This window comes from Accipiter gentilis, chromosome 31, assembly GCF_929443795.1.
Source record: "Accipiter gentilis chromosome 31, bAccGen1.1, whole genome shotgun sequence".
Lineage (NCBI taxonomy): Eukaryota > Metazoa > Chordata > Aves > Accipitriformes > Accipitridae > Astur > Astur gentilis.
In genome coordinates this window covers 16,824,188-16,841,490 of record NC_064910.1, presented here as the reverse complement: position 1 = coordinate 16,841,490, position 17,303 = coordinate 16,824,188, and the positions used below count along the sequence as shown (strand labels likewise).

The window sequence follows — 17,303 nt, the reverse complement described above, 5'->3', positions numbered from 1 at the left end:
ACAAACAGGGCATTCCTAGCTGAGGCAGAAACATCAGGACTCGAAATTTTAAGTTAACTGTGGACATCACACCCTCACTTTTATAGAGATTAAGCTTAAAATGTGTAAAATGCCTGTTCACAGTGAGCAATAAACCTGAAAAACTACTGGTAAATATCATCATGGTAAGTATTTTAAGGCAATGCCTTTTACACCTGCAGATCTATAGTGAGCTTTATAAAAACACACATCATCTCCTCTCTTTCACACTTACTCCCTGAATACAAAGAAATGCCTGAATGGAACTTTTTAGGGGATGAAAATTTGTTGAAGGTTGTTATATTAGGTATCTGCTGAAGATTAAAAGGAAATGCTTTCACATCATAATTGATCAAATGCTGCTTATATGAGATTTAGAAAACTAGTATGCCAGCTCAGTAGCCTAGGAAAGTTAATTTAAAGGTGAAGCTCTTAGTATCAGAAATCATCAACAGCAACATTGCTGTTAGTTTGCCAGCTGTGCACTGTTTTCCAAAATAAACACAGGAGGACTGATATACACCAATTCAAATTACTACTGGCAACACTAGAGCCACACCAGGGCTTTTGTTTCAAGACTCTGCTTCTCTTCATTAACAGCAGCACGAACCCCATCTGTTTGTCAGAACCACCTCTCCTTATTAGCATCTATTCTTTTGGGAAAATCCCCTGTGACATGCTTCACTGGAATGGGATGAACCAGTGATGAAAACTAATCGGCTCGGTATATGAAAAAACTCTTCTCTGACCTGAGACAGCTGAGCCCTGCTGCCTACATCCCCTTGTCTGGTGACGGCTGGATCAGCCACAGGCGAAAAAACCCAGACGTCCAAGACTGTGCATATAACATAGACAGACACACAAACTGCAGAAGATGAACAGTTGAGAGAGAACAGTTGGTAGTCTCAAGCAAAACCAAACCCCATGTATAGAAATTAAAGAATAAAATTTTCAAGCAAAGAGAAAAGTCATTAGCAGCCTTGTCATCCTAATACAAATCTATGACCGCCCTAGTGTACTCAACCCTTTTCAAAGTTTAAATTATTTTGATAAGCAGAAAAAACGAAATGAAAATTGGGCTCCAATCAACTTTGTGAATCCGTCTAACTTACCAAATAGTAAACTATTATTCTTTCTGGTTAATGTGTATTGAAAACACATTATAGGTGAAGAAAATTGTGTCTTGATTAAGGAAAGCTGTTAACAACTTAATAACCATGAAGCAATGAACAAGCCTGGTCTAACAGCAGTCCACCCAATTCCTAATCCCTAGCAATTACAGAAGCTCCTTGCAAGAAGTTTTCATATCCTCACCTTCTGCAGCGGGAGCTCTTTGCTCAGCTCAACCATCTCCCTGGCTGGAGTCACCAGCGCAAGTCCCCTTGGAGTGCCATCACCGCCTCCATCTTTGCATCCTTTCCTCTCTCCAGCCCCCGTCCCACACTTGTTTGGGGTTGGCTATTCCTACCTTCCCCTCTCCAAGAACATGGCAAGCTTGCACTCCCTTTGCTGGCCGGTTCCTACACAGCCTTTTCCCACTTTCGTCCTTATGTTGGCAGCCAGACAGGCTTCTTTGTGGATCTACAGCAGTGTCAGAAGGAAAGTTGCAGTGATAGAAGATGGTGCTGTAGTCACTTAATATCAAGTTAAAACATATACAAAAACAATGAATATGTATTAAATTCAGTGTATCAGGTTAGTTAATTATACTAGATTTAAGAGCTATGTCAATGGCTGGTAAGAATTATTTAATGGTTTAGATAAACTGCCTTCAAAATCTATTTAGTCTAGGGATAATCTGCAGGCCTGAATTCAAATTAGGCTTCAGAGCAGAACCTTCCAAAACCCACAAAATTTCAACATATCTACATACAAAACCCCCACATTATCTACATGCTAAGAATAATCAACATAGTATGCCTAAAGAAACATAACCCCACACCATGTGTGGATGTGTATATTGACTGACCTTCAACATGAATAAAGAAAACACAGGAAGAGAAGGATCTGCCTTTAGTTCCATCAGAATCCACAGGACATTTCAGAAGTACAGAAAATGAGATCACCAAACAAGATACTCTTCTCAAAAAGAAATCTCTTAATTCTCTCAGCTCCCTCTGCTCCAGTCTACCCAACCCCAATTTACTCCTGACTGGCAACTGAGCTTTCTCCAGCCTGTAGACCTTAAAAGCGGTATCTTGAGCTCTGTAAGAAACATCTTGCTCTCAACACCTCTGGATTTACAGTACCATAACTATAAATTTCCATGCATAAAAATTAAACCCAGTACCTGTCCTTCCTTAAGGAGGGAATTTTTTATCCAACTTCTGAAACACAGAAGCATCTTATTCCCAGTCTAAAACTGGTGCAAACTGCCCACAAACAGCTTCCGTTTTCTTCAGGGAACGATTACTATCCCCTCTTGTCCAGTCTGAAGCTGTAGTATCGAGATCACCACTATGCTAAAGAGGAGTTGTGGACATCTTGACATTACAAGACCAACAGTGCTGTACCAGTGATAATTCAGTTTCCCGTTTCTTGAATTTCTGCATCAGTATTCTAACTCAACCCTCCAACTATTTCTACATCAGACCAACAGTCAGATTCTGGCTTTCCCATTTTCTGAAAACTTTTCAAGTGCCATACCACATTTTTTTCCCCAAATACAGTAGCAGAAATTACTCAGGTTCAGCAAGACCTAAGAGAAGGAATACTGAAAATACCACCAGCTAACAGGACCAGTAAGGGAATTCATACAGAATGACAAAACTTGTGGCCCAGTTTAGACTTCCCTACCCAAAAGTCTTTTCTAAACCTCTGTTGAAACTGCGCTGGTAGCGGTGGCATAGAAACACAGAGGATAATGCAACCTTGACAATACGTTACGTGGTAAAATTGTTCACAAAGAGGAATGGCAAAAGCAGATGCGCTACAGGAATGATATTTAATGAAATAAATATTTAGAACAATACCGCAGGTCTCTATTACCAATGATATAGTCCTTTTTAGCCAGAAAAAAACATTAGAATAAGTAGTAGAACCAACAGGCCCACATGAAGTCTTTTTGCTCATCTATTTAAGAGCATGCACTTGTTAAGTATTCAGATATTGCTTCTCAGCCTATTCTCACAACACTTGGCATTCTCAAGTAATCTTCCAAATAGATACTGGCCACGTCACACAGCATCCAGGACCCGTTTATTCCAGCTTAGCCATAACTAAGACAAAAGATGAGTGCAACAGTGTAGAAAAAAATTACAGTATTTTCCACATTAATAAAGAACTGAATAAGCTTTTTATGCAGAAACTTTCCCTCGAGGCATCTTGGTCTCCAAAGGACAACAGAGATTTGAAAGAAAAACCTGCTCCATAAAAAAAAAAAAATAATTAAAGGGGGAAGGGGAAGAAAACCTCCCCTTCCAGAGGAGCCACTTATGGGCTAAACATACAAGTGTATGTAAAAAATTTATAGTGCTTCTACTGAATGTGACATTTGGAGATAGCTATGCAACTGTGAATCACTGTGATATATGGCACTGTTTTTAAAAAGCATTTTTATTGTCATAATAACTATTTTCAGATTAAAACAGACATTAGAGTTTTGGCACATGACAGATCTCATAACTTGGGCATGAAATCTCAGCTGCCTTAACGTGTTGGAAGCCCAAGGCGTAAGGTGATTACAGTTGCACAATCATCTTTTGAGGTTACCTCTCCCTCCTTACCTCCCAGGGGCAGCTCAAGTTTCAGGTGGAGAAGCTAATTGTTCAGTTCCAAGTTATATCCCCTCCTTAATCTCCAACTGATGACTGCAGCTCTAACAGCATTATAACAAGAAGCAGTACAATTTGAAACACTTATGCACCCATCTACAAATTCTCCATTGGCTAAGGGCAGATATTTTCCTGCAACTTCTTGGAGCACGAGCTCCTTTCCTCCTATGCCTGTACTAATTTAGACCCAATCTCTCCAACATTTTGTGTAGAGGCTCTTCAGTGAAGTAGAGGAGATCTGCATGGGCAGGTATAACATTGTCACTGGTCAACAAGAGCTCCTACCAGCCTGTGGGGCTTCAGATTTGCACCTTACCCTGAGAAAGGCAAGGCCACTGCCCTCCATCCCTAGAGGGTCCGCAATGGGACCAAGTGAAAGAAGCTGGCTCCTCTGCTGAGGTTGGCTCTACGTCCTGCTTCACCTCCTGACATTTTACTCTGTCAGAAACGGAGCTGGACCACAACTTCAATCCTCCCTGCTACAAGACAGTGCTGATAAGGACACAGTGGTTAAGCAAGACTAAGATCCAGCTGATGGCCACAGGAGCAAAAGTGGGTAAGAATGACCTTTCTTCCCCTGCATCATCTCTCTCACGGGCGAGTATCTGGGCCATCCAGAGACAGTGGCACTCTTCTTACTGCAAAAGGACTAGCAGCTCTGCCTGGAGAAGATGGGTCCCTTTGTTCTCTGCGCACAGTACCATACCTACAGGATACACAAGACTTCTCCCTGTCTCCGCTCCCTGCCCAAACCCTCCTCCCTCCATCACACACACCAAGGGGTACACTTCTGAACCTTGAAAATAAAAGCCTTGATTTTTCCACTCCTCTCAGTAACGCGAGACCCTTCCAGAAACGCAGACACGAACTAGGACTGACAGTTCACGAAAAGGAAATGGAGCGAACGCAAGGGTGTCAAACCAGCGATACCTCTGACAAAGATTCCCCCACAACAGTCACCTCAGCCCCTGCCCCAGAGAAACAGCAGATCACACAGATAAGTGGCCGTCCCCTGTGCCCACCCCTGCGGCAGCAGCTCCCAGAGCTGCCGGTCCAAGCCGCTGGTCCAGGTGAAGAACCCATGCCAGTCCAGCCACTGTGTAAACACACTAAAGTCTTCAGTAAATTTATGCTGATCAGAAAAATAAAACCCTACTTAACCCATTAACTGCAACAATGCTGCTCCCCTTGATTTGGATACCCTGGGAACACATACAGGCCTTACTTTGAACAGACGTATGGCAGCCTTCAAACACTTAAACCCACTTAGAGATGGAAGTTTGAAAGTGCCCAGACAACTCTGATTTCTGGGATTCCCAGAGCAGAGCTGATTTTACTTAGTGGATAATGTTCTTGCAGGCTTTTAGGCTTATTTTGCAGAAACTGAACGTGCCAAGATACGCACCCAATTTAACATCATTAGACTTGAAAGCTGGGTTCAGTCACTTCCCAGTAAAATAAAATCTATTTTCCGAGCAAGATTGAAAACAGAAACACTTCACAGCAGTAACAACACAAATTCTCAACAGATTATTCCTCTTCCAGCCCACCTCACACCATCCCTTCAGATCTCGATCTTTAGTCACCCTAATTATCACCAAGAATAATTTTTACAAGAGAGTCAATCTGGCAAAAATAAAACTAAAAAACCGCAAGTTGAAACATGCGCTTGGATACAAAGAAATCAAATCGGAAACTACCTCAATGATTTTCCAAGGCCACATCAGTTACAACGGATGACAAAACATGGGAAAAAAAGCTCTAGCTAATATTCATAAACAGTTATTCCTGCTGCTAAAGCTTGTGTGTTAAAAAGCTGTAAGGGCTATCAGCATCCCTCTGAAGCAAATGAGTAGTTAATAACTGAATTCATCCATCCACTTTTCCCACTAAACCAAGGTATGGATCCTGATACAAGGTATCTACAGACAATCTCACAAGTAACAATACTATATTCATATGCAAGTTGTGCCTACATCACTATTTTTAAACCTGTAGCAGTGAATAATGGCTCTAACAGTGACTACTCAGCTGTTTGCGTTGTTTGTACTAGATTTAGTCTTCAGCTGGAAAACAAAACTGGGTTGTAACGCTGGCGTTAGGGTGGTATAGGGCTCCCTCAGGGAAGCTTAAACAGCCTCAAAGAATAGAAATGATGTCTTCCATATATGAAAAAAGATCAGGGAAAGAGACACACTAAATACTACATATGAGCTCCAAGTGATTAATGAAAGTCCAGTATTTTATAGCTTCACTTAAAGTTCAGTAAGGTCAGCAGAAATGTATGATGTGTTTTATGTGCCAATGCTCTGCTATGTATTATGCTTTATTATAAACAAACAGTAACCCCCAACAATTGATCATAACTCTTCTGGTATCCTGCCACACAACACAACGGGCAGTTCCCATCTGAGCAGCTCACACTGGAGGGAATCTCCATTAGTCTCACTAGATTAAGGATTTTTCTAATGGAGCTGGCTGCTCTGTCTGGTCACCACTAAGCAGATAGAAACAGAAACACATCCTGAGCCCACGCTGCTCCGGCACCCCACCTTCACAGCATATGTTCTTAAACAGCAGGAAGCAGTGACTGCCTGGCAGTGAGAAAAGAATCCCACTCTGCCAAATTTATCATTTAACACCCTCCCTCCCCTTCCCCAAACTGCGTAAGACAAGTGTATTTAAAAGATTGTGTCCCCGTCCCCGTCCCCCCCCCGCCCCCGTTTTGCTCACTACTTCATAATTCTCTCCTTCCCAAGGAGAAATCCCACAATCCCTTCTTTAGATTTACAGGGAGGAGCAATTTTGGTCTCACACATTTAGCAGCATACTCATTTCCTCTTGCACTGTTCTGTAAAAATCCCCTTGCATCCTTGTGTAACCTCTGCACAAGTTGGCAAACAGCTCACAGCCTGGGAAACTCTTTCCACTAAATTTTGTTTTCACACCAATAAAAGCTCAAGACTGAAAAACTTTCAGGCCTTGACACTTTTAAGTTTCACTAACAGACTGACTCTGCTACTCCATTTGTGCTTATGATACATACTGGGATGAAGAGACCGGCCCGAGAAGACTAGTTGCAGACCTCTTAGGAAGTAGCAACTGCAAACCACCCCAGCACACGGCCTCGCTGGGAGATAAATTGTTTTGCTCAGCGACACAAAGCACACCGAAGCCAGGTCTGTGTGAGAAGCGGGAGGCAAACTGGCAAGCAAACCACAAAACGCTCTTCTCAAAGTCACCTCCCCTCTTCCACACCTGCCGACTCCGCTTCAACAATCCTATTACAAAATTTTAATCAGATGCATTTGAGACCACCCTGCATAGCCCTCTCCCCACCCTCCCGGATAAGTTAATAAGACACAAAAAAGCCCCGAGCACTTCATTATCGCAATGATGGGCCGTAGGGGCGAGGAGCTGCCGGTGCCGGCGTCCTGCCTCCTGGCAGCAGGCTCCCCTCTCCGGCGCAGCCCTAGGTACCTACCCAGGCACCGCGCCGGGCAGTGCCTCCTTCCCAGAGCCCTTCCTCAGGGACCGGGCATGGCTCCTGGCTGGCAGGCAAGCCTCCACGTCAGGGAGCGGGACTGGGCCAAGAGAGAAGCAACGGGACCCCGGCCATGGGCCGGGGCGGCACGCGTGGGGCGTGGGTGGCACCCGCCGGGCCTCCGTCCCTGGGAAAAGCAGGGAACGCCAGCAGGGCAGAGCACGGGACCCCACAGCCCTCCGCGACCAACTGTCCTCCTCTTGTACTAATCCGCGCCGCTGTGCCAGCTTAGGGGATATAATTAGACTCACAAAGGAGCCTTGTTACCGCTCCCCGCTAAGAGGCCATAGCAGTTTTGATTAGTCATACCAGCGACTCCGCCGACCGACTCTGGTGAACACCGCCTGCGGAACTCGGCGGGCGAAAGCTGAGCAAAGCCCGAAAAAATGAAACCAGAGGACTGTTCCTGGAGAAGGAGGAGGGAAGGGAGACTTTTATTTTTAATTCGAAGTGGTGTTTGACATGGCACCTGGAAAATACACCAAGATTACGCTGCTGAAACTGTTTTTTTCAGCTGTTCCATCCTTTCCTTTTGCAACCTTCTAAGCAAACATGCAGGTGAATAGACCAGTCCAGGGCGCTGCATTGGAAAGTAGTTAATGTCACCTGTGAGATGACAAATCTGCTCAAGGAGCGAGGCTAAAAGAAAATCTCCAGAACAGCCTGGGCCTCTGAAGATCTGATGGGCTGTCAATAACATTTGAGTTACAGATGTTTTTCCCATACATTAAAACTAACCACCCAGTCATCTCGGGGAGCAGTACTTCCTCTAAAAGAGAGGCAGCCTGTGATATCCCTAGAAATAATAACCCCAGGACTCAGAAAGGCGTTGGAAATCATTGCCTATGGAGAAAAGTGGCAGATACGTCCTTCCATCCCCCAGGGAGACTGATGTTACAAATTCTGGGGAATTCTTTCAAAGGACAATTTATTTTAATAATCTTTTGAAAAAATAAGCTTTATTTCTTAGTCACACCATTAATCCCCTGCCGCTGGCCAGATTTGTACATGTAAGCTTTCTACGGTTGCTTGACCATCATCATACCTGAGGATGTAAAGGATACAGTAACAGGCTGCAGAGTTTATTTGGGGGAAAATGAAAAAGATTAGTTCTGCTGTATCCTTAAGGATCAGTCTAGGAGAATGAGAAGGAGAAACTTTCTTCTTATATACTGGCCTATGCGCCAAGATCAGGTTTTCCTTAGGTTTACTGACCCATCACACTAAACACAAAATGACTATACATTTTTATTTCTTCTGTGCTAAAAACACAGCAGACTGATTGCCACGAGAAGCTGACTGCACTGCAGCATCCTTACCAACTGACTGACCCACATCCTGCATACGAAAAATGAAGGGCTTTTCACAGGTCAGAGGAGGATGTGCTTACAGTCGCAAAGGAAATGCTGGAAGTACCGTGGATTTACAGAAATCCTCAAACTTCAGGAGAGAGGAGGAGGTTGGCAAAAGGGCAAGAAGCAGGCATATTCGGATTTTAATAAGAAATCTAGTTAAGACAGCATATGGCAGAATTACGCAATAATAAAGAAGTCCAATAGCTCCGCTGTGTGAACTTGCTGGAAGTTAGATGGTATATGGCTAAAACTTTCCCAGCCAGACTGCAACATTCTATCAAAAAATTACTGTACTTTATATAAAGGTGAGAGTAGTGATTTCTCACAGATGTTAAACCTAACATAATGAGGGTTTTTTGGAAGCAGTCTCAATAAAGCTAAGCTAGCATGATCCCTTGCTTATCAACATTAACACACATGCATGTGTGTGCATGTGCACACTCAGTCCAGAGAAAGACAGACTTTCATTTGATGGGTCACTTTTCTGACACTGTTTCTGAAAGAGTCTATAAAACATGAGTTACTGTTGTGTGAATGAGGATGCAAAGACCAGCTGACAAATACTATTCTATACTTGGTGACTTATTTGCCAGAACAGAGAAGTAAAATCAAGTGGAAAAAAGAACTTTTTTTCCTGAATTTCCAGCACCAAGCCCGTCTTCACTCTGTATAACAGAAGAATAAATTGCATGGAGTGAGTACCATTGAATCCACTGTCTGAAATAATTACATTGGTACAGTGGTAAAAAAAGAAGAGAAACAAGCTAAAAAGCAAGTATCTCCCTGATTTTAAAGAAAAGGAAATCTCGAACCTCAAAATACAGTTGGCTAATAGGATTTTTAATTTGGCTTTAAAAAGCTTTTTTCTAGTCTTAATTTGCTATCACAGACTGATGAGCTGTCCTGCTAGACTGCAGCCAGAAGAGCAAGCAGACATAGCAAGCTCATCTTACCTTCACGACAAGGACTGTTGGGAATGGCACTACATTTTTGCTGGAGAACAGCTGTAAACATCCCTGAAAGGACTGGGATTATTACTGCGCTTATTTTACACGTAGGATCCAAAGATCAGAGAAGGTGGGCAACCAGACAAATGCCATGCACAAAGACTTCAGCCTATCAAAGAACAGAGACTTCTCAGTTAAGTATTTTGAGCGTGAAGACCCCTCTCACTCAAGGCCTTATCTCAAGTGTAAAGCCTGTCTCCAAGAAAGTACAACTAAGTAAATAACCTGGGATCATTACTCCAGTCGCCGTTGGATTACAGTGTAGAAGGAAAAGGAGCCTACAGACAACTTAACACACTTGGTATTAACACAGGTGTGCTTATAGAGCTAGGACACTGGATTTGTAATCACGATAGTATCAAGTCTAAGTAGTACCAAAAAACTTTTCACTAATAACTGCTCTTTTTTTAAGAGAGGAAGCCGTATGTTCCTAGTTCAAACGAAACGCCTGCATGCCACCATCTAAGCTTCCAGAAGGCTTTACCACTTTACTGAAAAACAAAACACCAGCTAAGAGCTTTGTAATTCAAAAAGAGAACATTTCAAGAATTATCCCACACACACCTTCTCTTCTCCCGTCCCTGGAATCAGAAAACAGCAATTCAGGGTGAAGAGCTTTCACCAGGAACACATATACCAGTTTCACTTGGAAAGGCTTCCCAGATCCTTTTTTTGTTCGTTTTAATAACCAAAGTTGTGGGGAGTAACCTGCTCATCACTGAGAGCAGCGCCACAGGAAAATCAGCATCTGCGATTGAGATCTGTTGCCGAAGGTGCCCGTCCCAGTCTCTGCTCCAGCTGACTCCGGCTGCCAACGCAGACTTCACTCTCCTCCGAGCCTCTCACCTGTCCTTCCTCAGGCATATGGCTTTTCGCCAAAAATGCAAAGATGAAAAATGGTTAAAAACCTTAACGCTCAATACGCGTGCCCCCTTCAAGATCTTCTGGCAAGCACATTTGGGATGCTTTTGTCTAGACTGACCTTCCTAAATAATCAAAATATATATTACCACATTTAATTTAGGAATGCTTATCCAAAAGAGACTGTGTCTGTTCTAAGGCAGAAATCTCTAAACGATATATATATTTTTGAAATCCCTTTTAAGTCATTTAATGAAAACACTAGCCACAAGAGAGCGCTACCAGCAAAGGATTCAACCACAGAGAAAACAAGAGACCTGAAACTATTCAGAATTACAAAAAAAAAAAAAAAAAAAAAAAAAAAAAAAAAAAAAAAAAAAAAAGAGGCATCTGTTGTGGTCAGGCAGTCTTATTTGCACATTTAAAAGAAGTCCTCAGACATTTAATTGCTATAGCTGTGATCTTCAGAAGTCAGGAGATATTCTAGGTGTCTTCATTTTTGAACATGGACTTTGAGGCATGTTCATTGCTTTTTCTTTTTGTTTTCAAAGGGAGATTACTCGGCAGTTTTTGAATTTTGGGCACCTTTAAAATGACTCACTCTGACTGAGACACCTGAAATTACCAGGTTGTTTTCTGATACCACCACATTTTTTTAAAATGTCTGTAACTCACTAAAACTCAATGCAATGAGCTAAAACAGCAAAACTGTGTTTGTGGCTCTGCTGCTTGTTTTTGATCTCTATACACCGGGTATCTTAATACCTTGTACTCCCTTCTTGCCCTTCCAAGAAAAGTGCTGACAAATTCTAACAACAACAACAAAGTCAGCATATTTTTCTGGAAGCAGCAAATGGAACGGCAGCATTTCTTTTTTCCCATGCAAAACAGAAGGAGTTCCTGTTTTTGCATTTTCAGCTTCTAGTATCTTATCGTAAAAGGAAGTAACTCCCAAAAAGTATCTCTAAAAAAGAACTGATGTAAAATTTGAAAAAACAAACAAACAAACAAACAAAAAAAACCCCAAGCAAAAAAAAAAACCCCAAAAACATAAGTGCCAGGAGGCCTGCATGGATGGACAAGCTGCTCCTGGACAAACTCTAATGCAAAAAGGAAGCCTACAGCAGGTGGCGGCAAGGACAGGTAGCCTGGGAGGAATACAGAGAAATTGTCCAAGTAGCCAGGGATCAGGTTAGGAAAGCCAAAGCCCTGGTAGAATTAAATCTGGCCAGGGATGTCAGGGGCAACAAGAAAAGCTTCTATAGGTACACTGGTGATAAAAGGAAGATTACGGAAAATGTGGGCCCTCTCTGGATGGAAATGGGAGACCTGGTTACCCGGGACATGGAGAAGGCTGAGGTACTCTATGATTTCTTTTGCCTCAGTCTTTACCAGCAAGTGCTCCAGCCACACTGCCCAAGATGCAGAAGGCAAAGGCTGGGACTGGGAGAATGAAGAACCAACCCACTGTAGGAGAAGATCAGGTTCAAGACCATCTAGGGAACCTGAAGGTGCACAAGTCCATGGGACCTGATGAGATGCATTTGCAGGTCCTGAGGGAACTTGTGGACAAAGGGACTAAGCCACTATCTATCATATCATGGCAGTCTGGGGAAGTTCCCACTGACTCAAAAAGGGGAAACATAACCCTCACTTTAAAAAAAGATAAAAAGGAAGACCCGGTAAACCATAGGCTAGTCAGTCCCACTTCTGTACCCAGCAAGATCATGGAGCAGATCCTCCTGGAAACTATGCTAAGGCACAGGAACGTGCCTCCCAAATTTGGTGGCCTTCTACAATGGGGTTACAGCATTGGCGGATAAGGGAAGAGCAACGGACATCATCTACCTGGACTTGCGCAAAAAGCATTTGACACAGTCCCACACGACATCCTTGTCTCTAAATAGGTGAGACATGGATTTGACAGATGGACCACTTGGTGAATAAGGAATTAGCTAGATGGTCGCACTCAAAGAGCTGTGGTCAATGGCTTGACAACCAAGTAGAGACTAGTGACGAGTGGCATTCCTCAGTGTTTGGTTTTGGGACTGGTGCTGTTTAACTTCTTTGTCAGCAACATGGACAGTGGGATTGAGTGCACCCTCAGCAAGTTCACTGAAAACACAAAGCTGTGTGGTGCGGTCGACATGCTGGAGAGAAGGTATAGTGTCCTGAGGGACCTTGAAAGGGTTAAGCTTTGGGCCTGTGCAAATCTCATGAAGTTCAACAAGGCCAAGTGCAAGGTCCTGCTCATGGGTCGGGGCAATTCCAAGCACAAATACAGGCTGGGCAGAGAATGGATTGAGAGCAGCCCACAGCAGGAGGACTTGACGGTGTTGGTTGACGAGAAGATCAACACGACCCAGCCACATGCACTTGCAGCCCAGAAAGCCAACCATATCCTGGGCTGCATCAAAAGAAGAGTGACCAGCAGGTCGAGAGAGGTGATTCTCTCCCTCTGTTCCACTGTCACGAGACCCCACCTGGAGTTAATGCATCCAGCTCTGGGGCCCCCAAAATAAGAAGGACATAGACCTGTTAGAGCAAGTCCAGAGGAGGGCCACAAAGATGAGCAGAGGGCTGGAACACCTCTCTTATGAAGACAGGCTGAGAGAGCTGACGTTCAGCCTGGAGAAGAGAAGGCTCTGGAGAGACCTTATAGTGGCCTTCCAGTAGCTAGAAGAGGCCTACAGGAAAGCCGGAGAGGGACTTTTTACAAGGTCATGTAGCGATAGGACAAGGGGTAATGGCTTCAAACTGAAAGAGAGTAGATTTAGATTAGATGTAAGGAAGAAGTTCTTCACTGTGAGGGTGGTGAGGCACTGGAACAGGTTGCCCAGAGGAGTTGTGGATGCCCCATCCCTGGCAGTGTTCAAGACCAGGTTGGATGGGGCTTGGAGCAACCTGGTCTGGTGGAAGGTGTCCCTGTCCACGGCAGGGGGGTTGGAACTAGATGATCTTTAAGGTCCTTTCCAACCCAACCATTCTATGATCCTATGTGCTTAATTTATGGACATCTGGGGGGAGGGAAGGGCTCTAAAAGATAGAGAAGAACTAATAAAAGCAACCTATTAATATTCAGATGTCTTAGAATGGCAAATTGAACCAGTATTTTGACAGACAAGTTACTGACAGCATTCTATGATATAGGTTCTGTCCAAATCCCTAAAATTTTAGCAAAACAGCATATCTTACCTTAAATGCCTATTCTCACCCACCAAAATTTACACAAAGATCTACATAATCACCTTTTGCCTTGCTCTCAACCATAGCAAGACCTATGAAGTCTGTAGTACTGCTCTTTGCTTTCTCTTCCCATGAGTCACCCAGCATCTGAAAATGGAGCAAACAGCAATGCCGCACTACAGTCAACAGTGCCTCTTTTAAGAGAAGCCATTCTGGAAGGAGTCTTACCTTGTCGCAGCACAGCAGAGTAGCTCCCTTCCTATCCCATGACCTAGGAAGTTGTATTTTACATAAAAAGAAACTAAAGAGGCCTGCAAAATGCTCTGCTTCAGTGTGTGAAAACAAATAAATGCAAATAAATTATCAGGTCTTAGTGCCCTTAGAGAGTTCAGTCATTAACTTCAGCAAATCAGGATTTCACCATCACAGTTTGCTCTGGTTTTCCTTGTACCTCAGCCCAATTGTACAGGCTTGAGCAGGATGAAACAGCAATTTAATTTATAAATAAGATATGCACTGTCGACAATGAGGTATTAAGTTGTATGAGGTATAACATCATCAATCTTCCTGCCTGCTAAATTCACAATAGAGTACTATGATAAAGCTTTCATATTCTGGAACTCTTTTTCCTCACTCTGCCTTGGCGAACTAGACAGGCACATCTGGATGTCTGAGATAAAAGTGTTGATGTTGGGATTTATGGTATATTATATAAGCTACATAAATACTTTTTCCTCATCCTTATTTTGTGCATGTTCTGCTACCTTTTGATGGCTAGATAGCATTAAACTACTGATGTCATTCTCTTACCTCAGCTTTTGCCATGATTTATTAGAATTCCTCTAAAGGATAATAAAACATTTTAAAAATGATTATTTATCATCTGGAAGCATCTAAAATACTTCACATATTGAAACACCGGCTACAAATGGTGGTTCCAGGAGGGTTTACTTCCAAATATTTTGGAAATTATCATGCTAAGTAAGGTGCTAAAGAAATTAACCTTTAACATAAATACGAAAAAGGCTGAATTCACCAGTAACGCTGAAGAAAAACACAGCCTCTGACAGGGCAAACACTAACAGCAGCAGCAGGAGTCTAAATACACAGGGGATTTTAGGCTGTCTCACCACGGCCGAGGCGAAGGATCAGGAGCAGCCTTTGGACGCGCTCCCGGCCACCACCTTTGCCCAGGACGGAGTTAGCAAGCAGAGCAGCGCACGGCCGCCTACACCGGCCCAACGTGCTGCCTTCAGCAAGAGGGAACTTGCATCCTCGGAGCACGCGGCCGTGGAAGCCCTCGGATTGCTTGTGGCCAGAAACAACGGGTGTGTTTTGCCTCCCAGCCACTTACTGCAATGCGCTTACCATTCGATAGCTGTCCCAAACGAATTGAGTTTCCTCAGAAACCACATTGCAAATACCGGTGTTTCTACACAGGTGTGGTGCTTTCCCACACCAATTTCAGCTGCAATTTACCTAACTATGTCCAAGGTGACCCAAAAAATGGGAGTGAGGAAAGAGAGTTCCTCCAGTCCCAGGGCATTTCAGGAGACAGCCCAGCCTTAGTTTGTCTCATTCCTGGTTAAAACACTACAGCCACATGATGCAAATTACGGAGCCTCCACAAAGAACAACGCCATGAGCTAAGATGCTTTGAGTTTTATTTGGGAAAGCTATTTTGCTCTGACATGTCCTATGCCAGACCAGATTTTGAGGACATTACCATCTCCCATAGCGCTTTCTTCCCCATCAGATGCCACCTCTGCTTTGGCTGCCCACCTGCCGACAAGGCTGCTCCACGAGCCAGACTAAAGAACCGACTGATTTCAGTTGCAACCGAGCAGAAAATTCCCCAAACCCCGGCTTTTGTCACTCTGTCCTTCCTCTGCACCCAGCATGAAGCTGGACTAAAAGCGTAAGGGCCGTATAACTCAGCAGTGTGGTAGCTGTGTCTCTGTGCCAGACTTTGTTTTGCCAGGTGATCCAGTATTATGCAGATTCAGCAGCAACGACCATAAAATAATGGGTTTATTGTTTAAGAGATAAGATGCAAATTTGTTCAGTTATTCAGTAACTAAAACGGCAATTCCTGCCCTTCTTTTAAGTGCTCATATTTCTGGAGTTAAGGGTTGGATCCAGAAATTATTTTAAAACCTTTGTATAATCTTTTCGAGTTGGAAGGTGTTACATGCAGTTACTTGACCAAGTAGAGCATAAAATCTCTATGCTCAACACAGTAGGCTACTTGACACTGAAACATTTAAGAAGTGTCCAAGTTCTCAATCTTGTCAGTCATTTAATCTTCAGGAGGTTAAATATGTAACCTAAAATAAAAGTACCACAAGGAGAACTGCAACACACTGAAACAGGAGTATTATTACTACCCTCCTGAAGTTGTACATGTGCATGTCAAAACCCAACGCTCTTAAGTGCTTAAAAGCAACCCCAAACAATTCAGTATTTCAAAAAGCATACAACATATGGAGAAGTATTCCTTTCAAATGCAAAGAAGATTCATGACATAAGAACATTATTTATTTGGTCTTTAATGGATGGGGTTACAATTCTGTTTCTGTCAGGAGTCTGCAGAGATCTACACTATTATCAAACACACACAAAAATATCCTCTCTGTGTGCATGTGAAAGTACTATGTGAAATGAGTAAGTCTTCAGACCCCCAAATTTTAGAAGGCTTGCCTGTTTTCCCGCTCTCACCCAAGGGGCTACATATCACAGTTTCCACCACCTACATTGAAATTCACCAGTTTTAAGAATAAATCCAATGTACTGCCTGGTAAAAAGCTATGGTTAAATCCTGTAAGCACTTGTATACTTTTCCATCTTCAGTCATGTGAGTGCTCTCACTAAATTGGATGAGACTACTCATGCTCAAAATTAACCATTTCAACAAGTGCTTGCAGGACTGAAGAAAAAACCCAAAACCTAAAACCAGTCATGACTCACAGGTTGTTACCATCTGATGCATATTCCATTCCACAAAAAAGCAACACTGCCTAATTTTGGTAATTACTTCACAAAACTGAATAGCATTGCCACAAGTAACCTTCTGAATAAGCATATTCAAATTATAGAGGATTCCTTTTACCTACAAGGAAACGTCTATACCCTTCCTAGTACTCCGAACATCACCCTAATGGAGTTGACTTGGTAAAACATGGCGACAGCTGCTGTATTTTTGGCTTTCTGTTTTTCAAGTTTTACGGGATAGATTTTTTAGCTTTGTAAAAAAATAAATTATGGAAGTTGACAAGATAAAAACACGTCAGTCACAACGTACGTATTGAGAGAGTCCTGACAGTTGTACAAGACAAACATCCAAACCCACAAGACAACAATTTGCTCTTTGAAACCAGGGACAATACACCACCAATTGAAGGAACAGAAGCTTATGTTCACCTCAAGTGTCCATTACTGTGTCACTAACAGCATGAATCAAATCACGTTAACGCAACTAAGAAATGCGTGAGGTAGGCAGAAAATTAAGAAATAAATTTGCTTTTTAGATGTACACCCCACCAAAAAGCCAGCTGGCATT

General features: G+C 43.0%; 1 protein-coding gene across 5 annotated transcripts in view; it reads right to left on the bottom strand.

Annotated features, from left to right (window-relative positions):
* SHROOM2 (shroom family member 2) overlaps positions 1-17,303 on the bottom strand; it is a 131,511-nt gene that overhangs the window by 54,018 nt on the left and 60,190 nt on the right. The window lies entirely within an intron of this gene.